The 18,027-nt window shown below is 37.8% G+C and overlaps 1 long non-coding RNA gene across 1 annotated transcript; it reads left to right on the top strand.

The window, feature by feature from the left end:
- Positions 1–13,214: 13,214 nt before the first annotated feature.
- On the top strand, positions 13,215–15,840 carry LOC115292664. The gene is made up of 3 exons (XR_003909085.1): positions 13,215–13,319; positions 15,580–15,661; positions 15,800–15,840. It is a non-coding gene; the product is annotated as an uncharacterized LOC115292664 (long non-coding RNA).
- Positions 15,841–18,027: the final 2,187 nt, after the last annotated feature.

The raw sequence follows: 18,027 nt of genomic DNA, 5'->3' as shown, positions 1-18,027 counted from the left end.
CACTGTATTTTCATTTTCATTTGTTCTATATGTATTTTTTTATTTACTCTTTGATTTCTTGGTCGATTCATTCATTGTTTAGTAGCATGTTATTTAACCTCCATGTATGTATGTTCTTTCTAAATTTTTTTTCTTGTGGTTGGTTTCTAATTTCTTAGCATTGTGGTCAGAAAAGATGCCTGGTATGACTCTAACTATTTTTAAATTTTTAGGATTTGTGGCCTAATATGGGTCTACTCTGGACAGTAGTCCATATGCACTTGCAGAGAATGTGCATTCTGTTGTTTTAGAATGGAATGTTCTGAATATATCTGTTAGATCTATCTGTCCCAAATGTGTTATTCAAAGCTATTGTTCCCTTGTTGATTTTCGTTTGGATGATCTATCCATTGTTATAAGTCAGGTGTTAGAATCTCCTATTTTTACTGCATTTCTATTGATTACTTCATTTATGCTTGTTATTAGCTACTTTAAGCATTTGGGTACTCCATGTTGGGTGCATAAATATTTATGATTGTTATATCTTCTTGTTGGTTTGTTCCCTTTATGACTATATAGTGTACTTCTTTGTCTCTTGTTACAGTCTATTTTTAAGGTCTATTTTGTCTAATATAAATATTCCTACCCAGCTTTCCTTTCACATCTATTTGCATGCTAAGTGCTGTTCTATCCTTTCACTTTTAATCTGCACATGTGTTTAGGTCTGAGTCTTTAGAAGACATCATATAGATGGCTCCTGCCTTATTATTTATTCTGTTACCCTATGTATTTTGATTAAAGCATTTAGTCCATTTATATTCAAAGTAATTAGTGATAGGTGTGTACTTACTGCCATTTTGTTACTTGTTTTACGGTCGTTTTGGGAGTTCTTTGTTCCTTTCTTCTCTTGGTCTCTTTCACAGTCTGCTGGCTTTCTTTAGTGAAATACTTGTATTCCTTTCTCTTCATTTTTTATGTATATTACTCATTTTTGATTTGTGGTTACCATTATATCTATATATAACATCTTATGCATATAGCAGTCTATATTTAAAGTTGATGGTTGCTTAAGTTTGAAACTATTCCTTACTCCTCTCACCTCCACGTTTTAGATATATAGTGTCATACTGTATATCCTGTTCTTTGTTAATCCCTTCACTAGTTTTTATAGATATACTTAATTTTACTGCTTTTGTTTCCTACTTTTCTTACTCCTCCTTATGGTCTGTACTTTCCACTCAAAGAGTCTCCCTTAACATTTCTTGTAGGACTGAGTTAGTGTTCATGAATTCCTTTAACTTTTATTTGCCTGAGAAATTTTATCTCTCTCCTATTCTGAATGATAGCTTTTTTGGACAGAGTATTCTTGGCTGCTGGTTTTCTTCCTTTCAAACTGCCATTTTGTGGCCTGTAAAGTTCTGCTGAAAAATCAGCTGATAGACTTATGGGATTTCCCTTGTATGTAATTATTTTCTCTTGCTCTTTTTGAAATGATCACTACTTTTTGCCATTTTAATTGCTATGGTTATTGGTGTGGACCTCATTGGGTAAATTTTATTAAGAGTTCTCTGTAGCTCCTGGATCTAGATTTCTGTTTCCTTCTTCACATTCAGAAAGTTCATGGCTATTATTTCTTCAAAGCAGTTTTCTGCCCACTCTTCTTTCTTCTTCTCAGATCCCTATACTGTGAATATTATTATGCTTGATGGTGTCACTAAGTGCTTTAAGTTTCTTTTTATTTTTTATTGTTTTTTTTGCCTCTTGGTTAGCTTTATTGCTTTCCATTACTCTGTCTTCCAGGTCACTGATTTGTTCTTCTGCTTCCTCTAGCCTACTCTTTATTGCATCTAGTGTATTGTTAATTATTGAGTTCACCATTCTGGTTAGTTCTTTATGTTTTCTCTCTCTTTGCTAAGGGTCTCACCAAGTCTTCCACTCGTTTTTCAAATCCTGTGAATATCTTTATGATCTTTATTTTATTTTTTTAAGCTTTATTTATTTTGAGATAAAGCACAAGTGGAGGGAGGGGCAAAGAGAATGGGAGAGATAGTGAGTGAATCCCAGCACAATGCAGAGCCTGATGCTGGGCTTGAACTCATGAGCCAGGAGATCATGACCTGAGCTGAAGTCAGACACTTAACTGACTGAACCACCTAGGTGCCCCTATGATCATTACTTTAAATTCTCTGTCAGGCATATTATTTTCATTTAGCTATCTTGCTATGAGTTTTTTCTGTTCATTCATTTGGGTCATAGTGTCCTCATTTATCTAATTCTCCGTGTCTTTGGGACATAGTCTTCTCATTTTATCTAACTCTCTGTGTCTGTTTCTTTGTGTTAGGAAAGTCAGCTATGTTTTCTGCTCTTGAAAGTAATGGGCTTATGAAGAAGACGTCCTATAGTGCTCTATAGAACAATGTCATGTTTACCAGATCCTGGCAGTTCAGGGTGTCTCCCATGTGTATTATATGTGCCCTACTATTGTGGCTGAGTCATTTTGTCTTCAGTGTAGTTGTCTTCAATGGCTCTTTTGCCTCTTTGGGAAGTATTTGGTCCCTCTATTGTTGTTACTGGGGATGTCTGGGGCAACCTTGGGTTTGAGATGAGTCAGACCAGGAGTTTGCCATAGATGCAGTAGCACCAAACTGCAGGGTACTTTCCCTATATTGTACCCTAAGATACTTCCGCTGGTTTCAGAATCTGCTCACTGTTGGTGCTCAGTCTGACTCTTATGTGTGGTTGTTTTCCCCTCTCACCTGGGCAGGAGTCACTTTGGAATCCTGCTAGCCCCTGTTGGGGCTGCTTGCACACTGCCAGACTTGTGGCACTGCTTTGGATGGGCTCTGGCCAAGTGCATATACTGGAGGGGGTAAGTCTGCAGGAAGACAAGAGGGCAGAGTGCATAGTGTTAGGATGTTAGATGGAGAGTGTTGTTGCTGTGCTGGTTTCTGTAGGTGTCTGTGTATGTAGGCTAGGTGGGGGTTGGGGGCGAGTAGGGTGCAGAGTGAAATAGCATGTGTCAGCTCTTTTGTTCCTGGAGAAGTATCCCAATGATCCCCATCCCTCCAGCCCCTGCTCTCGAGATTGGGAAACAAATCTCCCTTCTGTAAACCCCAGGCAGTTTTCAAACTGCTGCTTCTATGCTGTATCTCAGTGGTGTTATTTATTATGTTGTCCCATTAAGGACAGGGACTCTGCCCTCCCAGTTTTCCCAGAGCTGAGCCCAGTGATTTTTGAAATTCCAAGGGTTAAGCCCCACTGAACATAAGAACTCACAAAATTTTGTTCTTCTGGTTTTCAAAGCCAAATATTAGAGGATGAGGGTTTTGTCCTTCCTCTGCCTAAAGTGCTTGGGGTTGGTTTCTTCTCTTCACATCCACAATATGCCTCCTTCCAGTGGACGGTCCCATGAGTCCATTTAGCTCCAGACCACATCTCTTCCCTTCCTATTCTCTTCATTGTGGCCTCTTCTCTACATTCAGTGGTGCAGAGTATGTTCTGTCAGTCTTTGAGTCATTTTCTGGGTTATTTACACTAATGTGACTGTTAGCTAGTTGTATCCATGGGGAAAGGTGAAATTAGGGTTCTCCTAGTCCACTGTCTTTCCTAGAATCTGAAAGCTTTTTTTTAATAGCATTTTTGAGATATAATTCACATACTAGAAAATCTACCAATTTAAAGTACACAATTCTTTGGTTTCTAGTATATTCACAGAAGTGTTAAACCATCATCACAATCTAATTCCAGGACATTTCATCACCCCAAAAATAAATTTATCCATTAGCAGTCATTTAATTTTCTCCCATCCAGAGCCATAGGCAACTACTAATCTATTTCCTCTTTTTCTGGGTTTACCTATTCTGGAGATTTCATATAAATGGAATCATACAATATGCAGTCACTGGTAAGTGATTTCTTTCACTGATGATAATATTTTCAAGGTTTATTCATGTTGTAGCATGTATCAATAATTGATTCTTTTTTATTGCCAGATGATAGTCCATTGTATGGCTATACTCCATTTTACTTATCCATTCATCAATTGATGAATATTTGGGTTGTTTCCAATTTTTGGCTACTATAAATAATGCTGCTATGGACATTTGTGTTTAAGTTTTGTGTGAACATATGTTTTCATTTCTCTTGGGTATAGACCTAGGAGTAAAATTGTTGAGTCATATGGTAAATCTATGTTTAACATTTTAAGGAACTGCCAAACTGGTTTCCCAAATGTACTATTTTACATTCTTACCAGCAATGTATGAGGGTTCCAATTTCTACACAACCAGCAGCACCCATTCTTATAATTTACCACCTGAAACAGTTTAATAAAGCGTTGTTTCACAAAACAAACAAACAAACAAAAACACCAAGAAAAAACAAAACAAAACCATGAAATACAGAAAACTTACCAGTGGTTCACTTGTAGTGCTTGTGAATTTCTCCACAATGACAAAGGAAGAGTTTGGTATAGCTGATACAGCTCAGTTTGAGTCCTGCTCTGGAGAGCCTGATGTCTAAATATCAATATCAGAAGTTCTTTCTCCAAATGTATATAACTGTCACTATCATAGCCACTAGTATTTTTAGAAAACATACTAAGACTAGTGATCATTAATGTTCAAAGGTTATATTTTGTCATGACCCAACCTAAAGATAGCCTTTGTATCTAAATTTTCTAAATGATAGGGGCACCTAGGTGGCTCAATTGGTTAAGCATCTAACTCTTGATTTCTTCTCAGGTCATGATCTCACAGTTCATTGAGTTTGAGCCCTGCAGCACAGAGCCCACTTGAGTTTTCTGTCTGCCTCTCTCTCTCCCCTTCCCTGCTCATGCGTCTCTTTTTCCTTCTCTCTCTCTCTTTCCTGAAAAATAAAGAAACATTTTTTAAAAAGGTAAGTTAAAAGTTTAAATTTTCTAAATGAAAGGCATTTCAAACAATGTTCTCCACATTTCCTATAAAACAAACAAACAAAAAACAAAACAAAAACAAAAACCATCTCCAGGCAAAACTCGGCTTTTTGTACATACTAATTATATGTAACCTATAAACCTTAAACTTAAAGATGTTTAATTTAGGTATTACAGCATATTCAATGGTCTGTAGCAAAATGCTGCACATTAGGAACTTAGCAAATAGTTAGTTGAGGGAAGGAAGGAAGGAGGGAGAGAAGAAAAATGAACATAAAGAAAAGGGAAGGAATAATGTTAGTTAAGAAATTTAAGGATGCCCCTAGAAAACAGAAAGGTAGGTCCTCACTAGAGTATAAGCATATTCAGAACGTCAGGGTGTGTACAAATTAAAGACCTACAAAATGTGTTGTAGAATACCATAATATGTGAAGCTTTACCAATATTTGTCTATTTATGACTGACTAGGGTTGATTATAACTGAGTTTAAGTAACCTGATAGATACCTGTTTCATTGACTAGATAGAAACCTGGAATCTAGGAAATGATAATATATTATTGCTAGACCCATTAAGAAAGCTTATAAGAGAGGATTAGGTGCCAAAGTTAAACAGATGAGTATAAGAAAGTATTAATGCTGAATGAGTTAAAAGAGAGAAAGATCTAAAAATTATAACCCTTGAGAACTGGTAAAAAAAAAAAGTATGACTTTGCAAATTAAATTGAAATTCCCAGATATAAATCTGAGAGATTCCAACACCAACAACCATCACCTTTAGTCTTGGGAAAACTCTCACCATTAAGTTTAGCTTGTGTGAAAGAAGAAATACACATAGAGGCACCATGATTAAGGGATCATGAGAGTAGAATCCAATTCTCTCCAATACCACAACTATAGACCAGATATCAAGGGTTCATGACTATAACAAAGCAAGTCTCTCCCCAAACATCAAATGTGCACATTGTTTAAGCCAGTCTTCTCTTTTATCAACTTTTATTCATCTGGAATTTAAACAGGAAATAATTCAAGGAACTAATCTGTATACAGTACTATACTTTCTCTATCCAAGAGTATTTATATTTTATCTAGGGTAAGTACCTCCTGGCCAAGTAAATGATGCTCATTGGTACTCACCAAAGTGTCAGTGAGAGTCTGACAGAAGAGATGTATTTTGAGTAGTCTGGGGAGGGAGTGTGGAGGACCAGGCAGACAGGATCTCAGGAACTCCTCAGAGCATTCACCACAGTCACCCTTACCACCTTACCACCTTAAACCAGGTGATTGCTACACATGTGATTGGGGGAAACAAGCTATGTTTCAAGTAGATATTGAAGCCATCAATTAATTGTACAATGGAGACATGGTAGAATATTGAAGAACCGAGAAAATTTAAGTCTAGAATATAGGCAAGCAAAGTGGTAAAGAATCCAGGGAATAAATTATAGTTGGGTCCGGAGACAGGGATTTGAGTCCAACTATGACAAAATGTTTGTAATTTCATGTTTTGTTTGTTTTATCATCTATAGTGTTTAAGAATTATTTTTAAAAAGGTAAACTCATGTTACTCATAAAGATACAAAATGAACAGGTGTCCCAGATTTTAATGAGGGAACTAGTAAGATAGTACAACTAATTCAAAAGAGAACTCAAAGTGCCACATGACCATAGTCAGATGCTGAAATTTTTATAAATGCAATTTATATATAAATGAATTTATAAATGCAAAATTAGTACAACTGACCTATAGCCATAGAATAGTAATCCACTGCACTCTATTAGATGCATTTCTATGGACAGAAATTGTTTGCATTCTATCAATCTTTTTAGAAGTTAACTTTTATCCTGCAAAGTTATAAAATATCATATCAAAGAAAAGAACTAATGAGGGAACCCACCAAAGTTTAGTCTTCAAAACTCATTCTTATGATAGGTTAGATAATCTCTCAGGCCCTTTCCAATTCTTATCTTCAATTAGTTCCCACAATCGATAAAGGAAAATGAGAAGAAAAACGAGTAAGAGAAGAAATGATCTGAGAAATCGCAAAAAAAAATGTACACACTGATAATCTAGTCTTGTCAGTAATAACCCTCCTCCTGTCTCACATTCCACAATTGTGTACTTATTATTAATAGATACCACACTAGTTTAAACAGAAAGGGGGAAAAACATAAATCACGAGAGACTCTGCATTTATTATACTCATGGGTAAATGGCAAAACCTTCATCGCACATTCACTGGATGCCAATGAAATACCATGATTCTTGGTTGAAGTAAAATTTGTTCTTGGTTAGACTGACAAGGGTAATTAATGCTTCTATAGAAAAGCCCTGATCCCAGTTATTTTATGTCACATGAAAGAAAATCCCCCTATCCACGCCTCCCTAGTCTGTGGTTAATATTGAGTTATGAATCACACAATGACAGCCCTGCAGAGACAGGCAAAGTGGGGGCTGAGCTACCCCTACAACATGAAGTGAGCAGCCAGGGCTGCAGGAAATAGCACATTCACCTTCCCAGAGCACAGCTGAGCAGAATTTCTTTAATAGGTTTTTGTTCAAGAAAAGGATATCCAGGCTTTTCTGGGACCACCAGTTATATTAGCATCTAGGTGCTATCTAGCCAGATATACCCCTCTCCCTTACACATCCTTTTTTCATGTCTTTCTCTCCAATCAGAGCATGCTATTTAGAAGCAGGCCACACCATTAGTGGTATTGGCTGAAAGGAACAATTACATGGAGCTCACACAGAAGTTATTTAAATCTGCATTGTTAGATTTGCTAACATTTATTAAACACTTCTGCTGTGTCAGGCACACTATATTCATTATCTCATTTAATCCACCCAACAAGCCTATGAGGTAGGCTCTGATATTATCTCTTCTTATAAGTGAAGACAGTAATTAATTTGCCTGAAGTCCCATAGCTAATAAATAGCTAAGTCAGGGCTCAAACCTGGGTCTGGCTGATAGGAGATGCCACACTCTGAAGCACTGCGCACGTAGCTTCATCCCCCACCACTGCTCCCTAGTGAGCCCTAATCCTATTCATGGGCAGGTAAAGAGTGATTCTGCTGCCTTCAGAAAAATAAGTGGTAGATGATTTTATACTCCCCCATGCTGGGCACGGCCAGGCTGCAGTAAATTTGGGACCAGAGGACATGTGTGCAAGGAGAAAACTGAGGACCTTAGGACAGCACAGAACAGATGCTATTCAAGGCTACCTCTTTTTCACCCTCAATGAGCCCTCCCTAATGAAGAGAGGGCAGGAAGACTTGTTTTTTCACCAATGGTTTGTTTGTTTGTTTGTTTTTCTGGGCAGGAGAGTTTTCCTTGAGCAGGATAAGTAAACACAAAGAGGTCTGAGGGTTCTTCACAAGATTTCATAACCCTATATATTAGAATTCCATAATTCCTTCTATAAGAAATTCTTTCATTTATGGCAAGTGATTCTAGGCAATGAAATTAGATGAGATTTTTACCACCTTCTCTACCAATTGTGTAAGTTCCTGACCTCTCCTGAGACCATTTCATCATCTGTGAAAAGACAATCTAGTGATTAAGAAAACTTGGTTATTTAGACCTCCCCTTTTAAATGCAAATTTATCTGAAATTACTATCCTTTTATTGTGATTTAGTTTACAAGATAATCTTTCTCTTCAATAAATCTGGGGGAGGGGCTCCTGGGTGGCTCAGTCCGGTTAAGCATCCAGCTTCGGCTCAGGTCATGATCTCACGGTTTGTGGGTTCGAGCCCCACATCAGGCTCTGTGCTGACAGCTAGCTCAGAGCCTGGAGCCTGCTTCGGATTCTGTATCTCCCTCTCTCTCTCTCTCTCCCTCCCCTGCTTGCACTGTCTCTCTCTGTCTCTCAAAAAATAAATAAATAAACATAAAATAAGTAAGTAAATAAATAAATCTGTGGGAAATGGCTATTTTGGTAGAAAAAAATAAAGACTCAAAAATTGAAAGAATAAACATTAAAAAGAGAGATTTTAAAAAGTATCAAAGATACAGTTTCCCTAAATCGCAAAAATCACCTTAAAAGGAGAGTCATTTTTCTCAAATATACACCAAATGTGGTAAAGAGAGGAGATGAGGGAAAGGACTTTAATACAAAGGATCTGATGATGTGAAGGGCACTAAAGCACGTGTTTACTGCCCAGGCAAGAGTCTCTTCTCTGTGCAATATCACCCTCAGGATTTATACACATCCTGAACACAACTGACTTTCAGGACCGCTCAGAGCCCTTGAGCAACCTTATATTTAACTAGTCATCACTGTATCTTTAAACAGTACAAAATAGAGATGCTGCATTGATATTTCACTGTTTTTCACTTACAAAAAAGACACCTGGCACATCAACCAACTAGCAGAACACAGCTGTGAATCAAAAGACTAACTATGAGCCCAGAAGGTTAAAAAAAAAAAAAGCGATATAGGAAGCATCATCTATCATTGCCCCTTCCAGAGCAACTTGTCACCAGTATTACTCTCCCACCCATGTACACTCATGTCTAGTATTTTTTATTTTAACAAAGGAAGAGAAGACATAACTAAACGATGTGTATGGCTGTGTACAATTCACTTCTCTGTTAATTAAGACTGGTGTCTTGCATTGTTGGACTCCCAGGGATTCCCCAAGGCCCAACCTGTCACTAGCTCTGTATCACTTCTTTTCTACTGCTCAGTGTCTTTTCTCCCTGATTCCCATATTGGAAAGAAATTAAAAAATAATTATAATGGATGAGTCTATTTTGTTGGTGCTTCAAAGAGCTTCTAGAAATAAAACCCATGGAGGAAGAACACTACTAGGATGATTTTACATTTAACTAAGATCTGTAGACTCCCAATTAAGAAAAAAATGGTCAAAACATCACAGCGAATATTTATTGAGAGCTCACAGGTATGCTGATGCTGGGGTTTAATTTTTGCTGGCAGTCACAACTTCAGACAGAAACAAAGGCATCTTTTTATTGAGGAAAAAGGTATTGGGATGGAAGTCAAACAAAAGACCAGGTATTCTGCTCCAGAATCTGGTATATTCTGTTTGAACTTCTTCTGAGTTCTACCCTCTGAATAGGGTCTACTTGGCTGCCTCAAAGGGTTATGGTGAGAATTAAGAGAGATCCTATATAGAAAGGTGCTTTCTAACCTGTTAAGTATTATATAAATGTTAAACTGCACATAAAATCATTATATTAAAAAACAAACACACCCTGAAACATTAATGAAACCAAGATGAATACCAACATTGAAAATAATTCTCCCAACTTAAAAAATACACAATAGTAGTAGAAACAAAATAAATGTTTAAATAAGACTTTCAGGATCTGTATAGTCAACCATGCTCACTCACTAGCAAACCACATCACTACTACACCTCAGTCTCCCAGTCCTCATCTCCAATTCATATCTCAGCAAAAGTACAATGTATGTCATTTTCCAATACTGCTTATGAACATCAAAAATTGCAACATCAAACCTACTCATGTCAAAAGCTGAAGTATGGTGGCAGAGGAGGTGTTTCCAAAGACAAGTGTAATCAGCACACAATGCCAAAATTTCTCTCAAATTACTTCCACTTGTCTAACCCTTTCAGCCTATCTCACAAGTGTGACATAGTATGAGAGTATCCTGGGTAAAAAAGAGTATTTCTCACTTACTTTCAATTTCCAAGGTGGGAATGATTTCTAATTATTATAAACATGTTTAAACTATTGAAAATAAATAAAACTATATAGGTTGTGGCTAAATATTATTTAAATTGCATCACTTAAGAAGGCAACAGTTCTTTTTCTAAAGTTTTATTTATTTTTGAGGGAGAGAGTGAGCGAGCATGAACAAGCAGAGAATCCCAAGAAGGCTCCACTTAGCCAGCACAGAGCCCAACAAAGGGTTTCAACTCACAAACTGTGAGTTCATGACCTGAGTGGATATCAAGAGTCAGATGCTTAACTGACTGAGCAACCTAGGTACTCCCCAAAATGAATAGTTTAATCAAAATAAAAAATCCTGTAACACTGAAAAATTTTGAATGTTTTAATATAACTTAACCAACAAAAATACTTTGATCACACCATTTCTACCTGGCTGACATTTCTTGTGCTATCTACACATAATTGTCAACATATGTCAACACTGCATCACTTTGCCTCACTTGTGGCAAACACTCCCTTTGGGGTAGCTTCACAGTTGACGTTGATTGCTGTTTCTCTGATAACTATACCCAATATACAGAAGTAGTTTCTAAAGACTATGTCTACACTATAAGACCCTATCACCAGTCATATTTGATTAATCTAGTAAACATCTATCCCTAAATTATCTCCCAATAATTTATACTTTTGAACTAAACTATAAATTACTTTGGACCAGATATTAGTGCTTTGAAGAAGTGATCCATTAACTAAGATCTCTAAAGCTGCCCTAGAATGTACTCCTCCAAATAGCTGCTTATTCAATTCTTGCTTGAAATCTGCAAAATAGTCCACTATATGGCCAATGAATTCCTTTTTAGTTTAAGTCATTTAAACTTAACATAGCTACCTGCAATCTAAAGAATCCTAATATAGAAATTGTTGTGCAAGATTATTTTTCCTTCTCTTATTGTAGTTAGCAGAATTCTAAAATGACCACTCAAGATTTCTCTACCTTGGTGTACAGTCCTTGTATAATTCCCTCCCCTTGAGTGAAGGTAGAACCTGTGAATATGATGGGATATCATTCATATGATTAGGTTACTAATTAGTGGGCTTTAAATTAATCAAAAAGATTATCTGAGTGTGCCTGATCCAATAAGATAAGCTTTTAAAGGACACTAGGTCCTTTTCAAAATTATAGAGATTTGAAGGGTTTGTGGAGGAGGCCATGTGACACGGAAGTGTGAGTGGCTTCTAGTGACCTTTGGCTAAGAGCCAGCAGGAATGTGGGGGTCTCAGTTCTGCAAACTACAAGGGAGCATAAGTTTAAGTTCTTCCAAAAGACACATAAGCATGAAGACTCCAAGATCCAGGAAGGAATATGACCCAGTCAACACCTTAATAGTTGCCTCGTGAGACTCTGAGAAAAGACCTAGCTAACAAAGGCCCAGAATCCTGACCCACAAAAACTGTGAGGTAATAAATATATATTTATTCTGGGCCACTAACTTTGTGGAACTTTGCTATACAGCAATAGAAAACCAATATAGTTATCCATTATTTTGTCTCAGATTACTTGTGGTTTCTTTTCCTATATCTGCAATTATTTGAAAATTGTCATAATTCTCAATGGCAATACCACTGAAAAACTTCTCTTATTTTATGCCCCCTCTCTTCTTTCCCCTTCTCCCATTTCGCCCATCACACCTCTGTCCACACTTGGTTCAGCATACCTGAAGTTAATATCAGGGATAGGAGAAAAAAAGAAAGGAAAACAAGACAAAAACCAACTGTGGTTCAGAACATTGGACAGCAGCCCATGTGCAGCCAGCCAATCCGTTCTTCCATGCCTGTGTTCTTCATCTTAACTATCTAGTTATATAGTTCCCTCAAGCATTTGAATTATATTGTGCTGTCATTCTTTCTGTTTCATGCTATTTGTCCTCACAACCTAAAGTTAGAAAACCAACGGAGGAAAAAGACCACTACACAGGTCAATGTTTGCTTCTGTTCATCATTTACACTGACTTTTTCCAGGAAATGTTCTATACTAGTCTAGCCTGCACGGACTCTTCTCACTCATTATCTTTTACAGTATTTGTATACATTGTACAGATCACATAGATTACCTTAATCCCCTCCCCCATCTGTTGTTCTTTTTTCCTAACATGGTTATAAATAATTTCTTAAAGGAAGGATTGTATTCTGTTCATTAGTATTACCTTGAATACAGATCAGTTAAGTTTTTATTGGTTGATAGGCAATACATAATATCATTGTCAACTTTAGTCTCAGAGTAAAAAGTAAAAAAATTTGATGATGAAGGATTTCGACTCACTGGTGTACACTCCCTATACAATCCTCTTTACTTGGTGTGGGCAGGACCTGTGCATATAATAGGAACTAAAACATCAAAGTATAATGAATAGACAAATGCATTCATTAAATTCTATCTTAGATCCAGGTCTAAAAAGATAAAGACTAGATCTGAGTAATTGAGGAAATAAAACTCATGGATAACGACCCATTCTATACCCAAATCTTCTCAAACCTCAAAATGGTATGAGTAACACAAAGACAAAAGATTACATCAGAGTGAGCAAAGTTCCCTGGGAACCTTCCTGTTTCTTGGGGCTGAGGGGTTGAGAACAGTGGTGTTGCAGTCAGCATGAGAAAAGGAAATGCCAGATCAGAGTATCTGAAAAAGAGTCTCCCAAGATTTTATCTACTTCCTATGGAAATGGTGCCAAGAAACAGGAAGGTGCCCAGAAACAACCTAAGCTCCAGGTAGGGAAATTATGCTCCTTAACAAGCAGCATTATATGTACTTATTATAAGTGTTTGGCCACTGAAATTCTTGCTTCTGTGATCCCTCTATTTCTGAACCTCTGTCTTAGGTTATGCAACTATCATCCCACTCTGCATTGCATGAGCTAGGCCTTTTCTATTTTTCTCAGTTTAGAGGCTGTCTGACAATAGGCATGACTATATTATGCCATACATTTAGAGGGACCAGTTTTTTAGTTACTATACAATCTTTTCAAAGCTGACCAAAATAAAACTTTGTCTTCAAGAAAAAGTGGTGTATGTAATCCTATAATTCTAATACAACATGAGAAGTGACACAGTGGAAATATGAACCAATTGCTATGGTAGAACAAAGGGAACTAACCCCTCTCACCCCAGAGAAGGCTTTAGGTTGGAAGATAAATGTCAGAACAAATTGGAAAAATCATACAAAAGAAGTTTAAAAAGTTAGACATTTGGTGAGGGATACTGATCATAGAGGAAGCTATACATGGGCTATGCATGGTGGTGAGGAGTATATGGAAAATCTCTGGGCCTTCCTCTCAATTTTGCTTTGAACCGAAAACAGCTTTTTAAAGTCTTATTTTAAAAGCACATGAATAGTGGCACATGGGTGGCTTAGTTGGTTATATATCTGACCCTTGGTTTCAGGTCAGGTCATGATCTCACAGTTTGTGAGTTTGAGGCCCTGTGTTGGGCACTGTGCCGACAGTGTGGAGCCTTCTTGGGATTCCCGGTTTCCCTCTCTCTCTGCTCCTCCTCTGAATACTCATGCTTACTATCTCTGTTTCTCTCAAAGATAAATAAATAAGCTTTTAAAAAATGAATAAAAAATAAGAAGCCAATGAATAAACAATTAAAATTAAATATCAAAAGTTTGGATAGTTTTACAAATAATACCAAACCAACAAAACCCCAAATTAAAAATTTCTGAACTGAAACATTTAATGTGGGGGAAAACCCAGAGTTCATTAAAAAGATTGTATATCCCAGGGACTTATCAAGAACAGTAAGGGTGAAGAGTCTGGTTACTGCATTTAGAGTCAAATGGCATTGCTTCTCTTTCCTAAGACCATTTCCCATGCTTTTTGCTCCGTAGGGACAACTCTAAGTGGTGCTTTTTTGCATATCAGACTAGGATGACACTGATCCAAACAGACACCAACACAGAATTGCAGAGGAAGTCCCACTGAGTCAGTGCTGGCAAAGGAGGACACCAACAAAGGCACAGTGGAGACCATGAAATACAGGAAGTGTGTGGGCAGAGGTGTGTGGGAAAGGATGTCAACACCATCCTGTCAATGCCTGAGGACAGGTGTGGGTGGCCATACACACAGAGAAGACAGAGGCAAAAGGCTCAATATGGAAATTAGGCGAAGAGAGATAAACTGAAGCAAGATGTATAGATGTTAAGTTATAGGATATAGAAGAAGAAAGAAAGAGAAGAGAAGCAAGTAGAGTCCAAGAAGTAGTACATAGCAGCAGAGATTCAAAAACAGAGAGCTAGAGATTATCCACAATGTCAGTTTGGTGGGGCACAACTCCATTGTTGGCCTCTGAGTTTCATAAGACTGTCTGTTCAGCATGTTCAGTGGAACACCATGCCCTAGAAATATTTTGCACTTTTTTCAGGACATGAACTTTTCTCAGCTTTTTCTCTCCCTCCATCCATTCTGCCTCCCCTACTTCCCATTGTGAGATTTCAGCAATATTTCTCTGATCTTGAAAGCACACATATAACAAGTAACCTATTATGACCGTTCCAATAATTTTAATGAATTTCATGACTTTTTGATGGAGGAATTGGAACTTGCAAAAGGGAAATATTTAGCCAATTCTTTAAAGGTAACTCTGTCACCTGGGAGGAGAGGCACGTTAATTATACTCCTGTGATCAAGCAACAGTCGCTATTAGGATAGCCAAGAACTGGTCAAGCAGTATCTTCAGCTATATTTAGCTTAGAGTCAAGTTCCACGTTGCACTCCAGTTCAGCCTGTAAAGCCAAAGAGGAATGTAAGAGTAGCGCCATCAGGACTCTTCAGCGCAGCTACAGCATAATACTGTGGTCAGATGCAAGAGTCCTTTTTGGCCTTTGAAGACCTGCCACAGGGGAGTGGAGACAGAGCAGCATAGCTTCTTACTAACAGGAAGAAACAACTCCAGGAGGAGGAGATAGGGATAACAGAAAAATAATTTTCCTTCTCTCTGCAATTTCTATGTCATCTTCTCCTTTCCCTAGAACTTATGAGGAAAATATGTCTGTTTTCTCCAAATACTGGAAAATCATACAATCTTCCAATGACATGAACATATCTGCAAAGGTAATTTAGCCCAATATTCTACTTACAGTAGAGTATCATCAAATAGAAAAAAAATAGGCTATACAAATGAATAAAAAATTGAATTCCTTCATTTGGTTACTACACTTATGATAACATATTCCTGAATTCTCCTCCCAGATGAACAGTTCCAAGATGCAGGAAAGGGACAGGAGCCTGGGCTGGACTCCAGGTGGGTAAAAATATGCCTAAGAGACTTTTGAAATATCACATCTCATGGTGAACTTAAGTCTAAGAACCAATCAAATAAAACCTCAATCCAAAGGAGAGGGGAAAAGAAGCAGAAACAAGATAGGTAACAACAGATTCAAGAGAATGGGGTCCATCCTAAGGATACTTTCTCAGGACAAGAAAGGGATCCAGGGCCTTAGGGTATAGAACTCATGCCTTTAATCCACATGAGCAAAGAGGTAGCTAGGAACAAGGGCCAGGTGGACCTTTGATTTCCCAGCCATTGCTTAAACACTCTTCAATGTCTAAAAATTAGAACTTGGTCAGGCTACCTACTCCATTGTTAGACAGCTTTGGTTACCAGAAAAGATGATCACAAGACCTGAGCTGAAAAGTTCTCCCTTCTCCCTACTATCTCTTATTACCACATTTATCTTTCTGCAGCAGCAGGTCTTTCGTGTATTTCTTATTTTTCTTCCTTCAACCCAACCCCTATTTTATCGGTTTTGGCTGTTTTCTTCTTCACCCAAAAGTGAGCTCCCACTGGATTTTTGCTTTCCTCAACTATTTTTCCAGGTGCCGGATCCTCCTTTTTGTATTCATTTGTGAAGTTCTTCTTGCTATGCTGGGTGTAGGTTCATTAAAAACGCTGAGGTTGCACCTAACCTGTAAAGCCATGTTAGTTGCTAACTAGATCCTCTCTTTTCCTTCTCACAGAAATTTTTCACAGTTGTATTCAGAATTGTATTTTTCAAGTATTCCAATCCTTTGAGCCGGAGAATAATATTTTGTTAAGAATGTTTACTATGGAAGCAAAGATAACATTGTGTCACAGTGAAAAGCCCACAGATCCTGAGGTGCAGAGAGGGCATGCATTGATGGCCAAATGAATACTACAATAGATGTTCCCTTCTAGGCAGACCCTGAGACACTTATTGTACAGAACAGAACAACAGCACCACATGAGAAGTGGAGGCGGAGCTGGGCCCACTCACTGGCTGAGTGGTTTGTTTCTGCTGACCAGGCTTTCAAGATGAGTGATTCTAATTTTTGCTTCAACAAAAAAATCACAATCTGAATGAGTCATGGATATTTGGGTGGCTTTAGACTGGGTAAAATCACAAATGTCAAATCCACAAACATTAAAAGCCTACAGCAGGGATCAAAACACAAATGTCTATAGGAGCCAGGTAGGAAACAAAAATGAATAACTCAAGATGGATGTAAGACAATAGCAAGCAGTAAAGGTTATGCTTAACTGGGAAGGAATCATCATCATCATCATCATCATCATCATCATCATAGCAAACAATGATATAGCACTTACTTTGTACCAGGCACAGGTTGAAGAGAATTAATGTATTAATTTACTTTACCTTTAAGACTATCCAATGAGAAGGGCACCTGGGTGGCTCAGTCAGTTAAGTGCCTGACTTCAGTACAGGTCATGATCTCATGGTTCGTGGTTTCAAGCCCCTCATCGGGCTCTGTGCTGACAGCTCAGAGCCTGGAGCCTGCTTCAGATGCTGTGTCTCCCTCTCTCTCTCCCCTGCTTGTGCTCTGTTTCTTTCTCTGTCTCTCAAAACTGAATAAACATTAAAAAAAATTTTTTTAAAGACTATCCTCTAAGTTAGGTTCCCTTATTACCTGCCAACTTAAAGGCAGAAAAACTGGGGGTGCCTGGGTGGCTCAGTTGGCTGGTGTCTAACTTCAGCCCAGGTCATTATCTTGCAGTCTGTGAGTTTGAGCCCCGCATTGGGCTCTGTGCTGACAGGTCAGAGCCTGGAGCCTGCTTCAGATTCTGTGTCTCCCTCTTTCTCTGCCCCTACCCCACTCACACGCTGTGTCTCTCTCAAAAAATAAATGAAACATTAAAAAACAATATTTAAAAATAAATTAAAATAAAATAAAATAAATAAATGCAGAAAAACTGAAACACAAAGCATTTGAGTTCCAAGTACATACCCGCTTCATAGGGGGATATATAGTGCTCAAGTCCAGCTAATTGTTGCCATTAAGATTGGTGATCCCATGCTGTCAAATCCGATTTTATAAGGTAACAGTTCAGATTTGAATTCTTGGCTTTTTTTTTAATTTTCTTTTTTTGGTTTATTTATTTTTGAGATAGAGAGAGATGGAGCACAAGCAGGGGATGGGCATAGAGAGAGGGAAACACA

The sequence above is a fragment of the Suricata suricatta genome, chromosome 5 (genome assembly GCF_006229205.1).
Source record: "Suricata suricatta isolate VVHF042 chromosome 5, meerkat_22Aug2017_6uvM2_HiC, whole genome shotgun sequence".
In the NCBI taxonomy this organism is placed as follows: Eukaryota; Metazoa; Chordata; class Mammalia; order Carnivora; family Herpestidae; genus Suricata; species Suricata suricatta.
The sequence above is the reverse complement of the archived record's forward strand: the minus strand, read 5'-3'. Positions and strand labels throughout refer to the sequence as shown.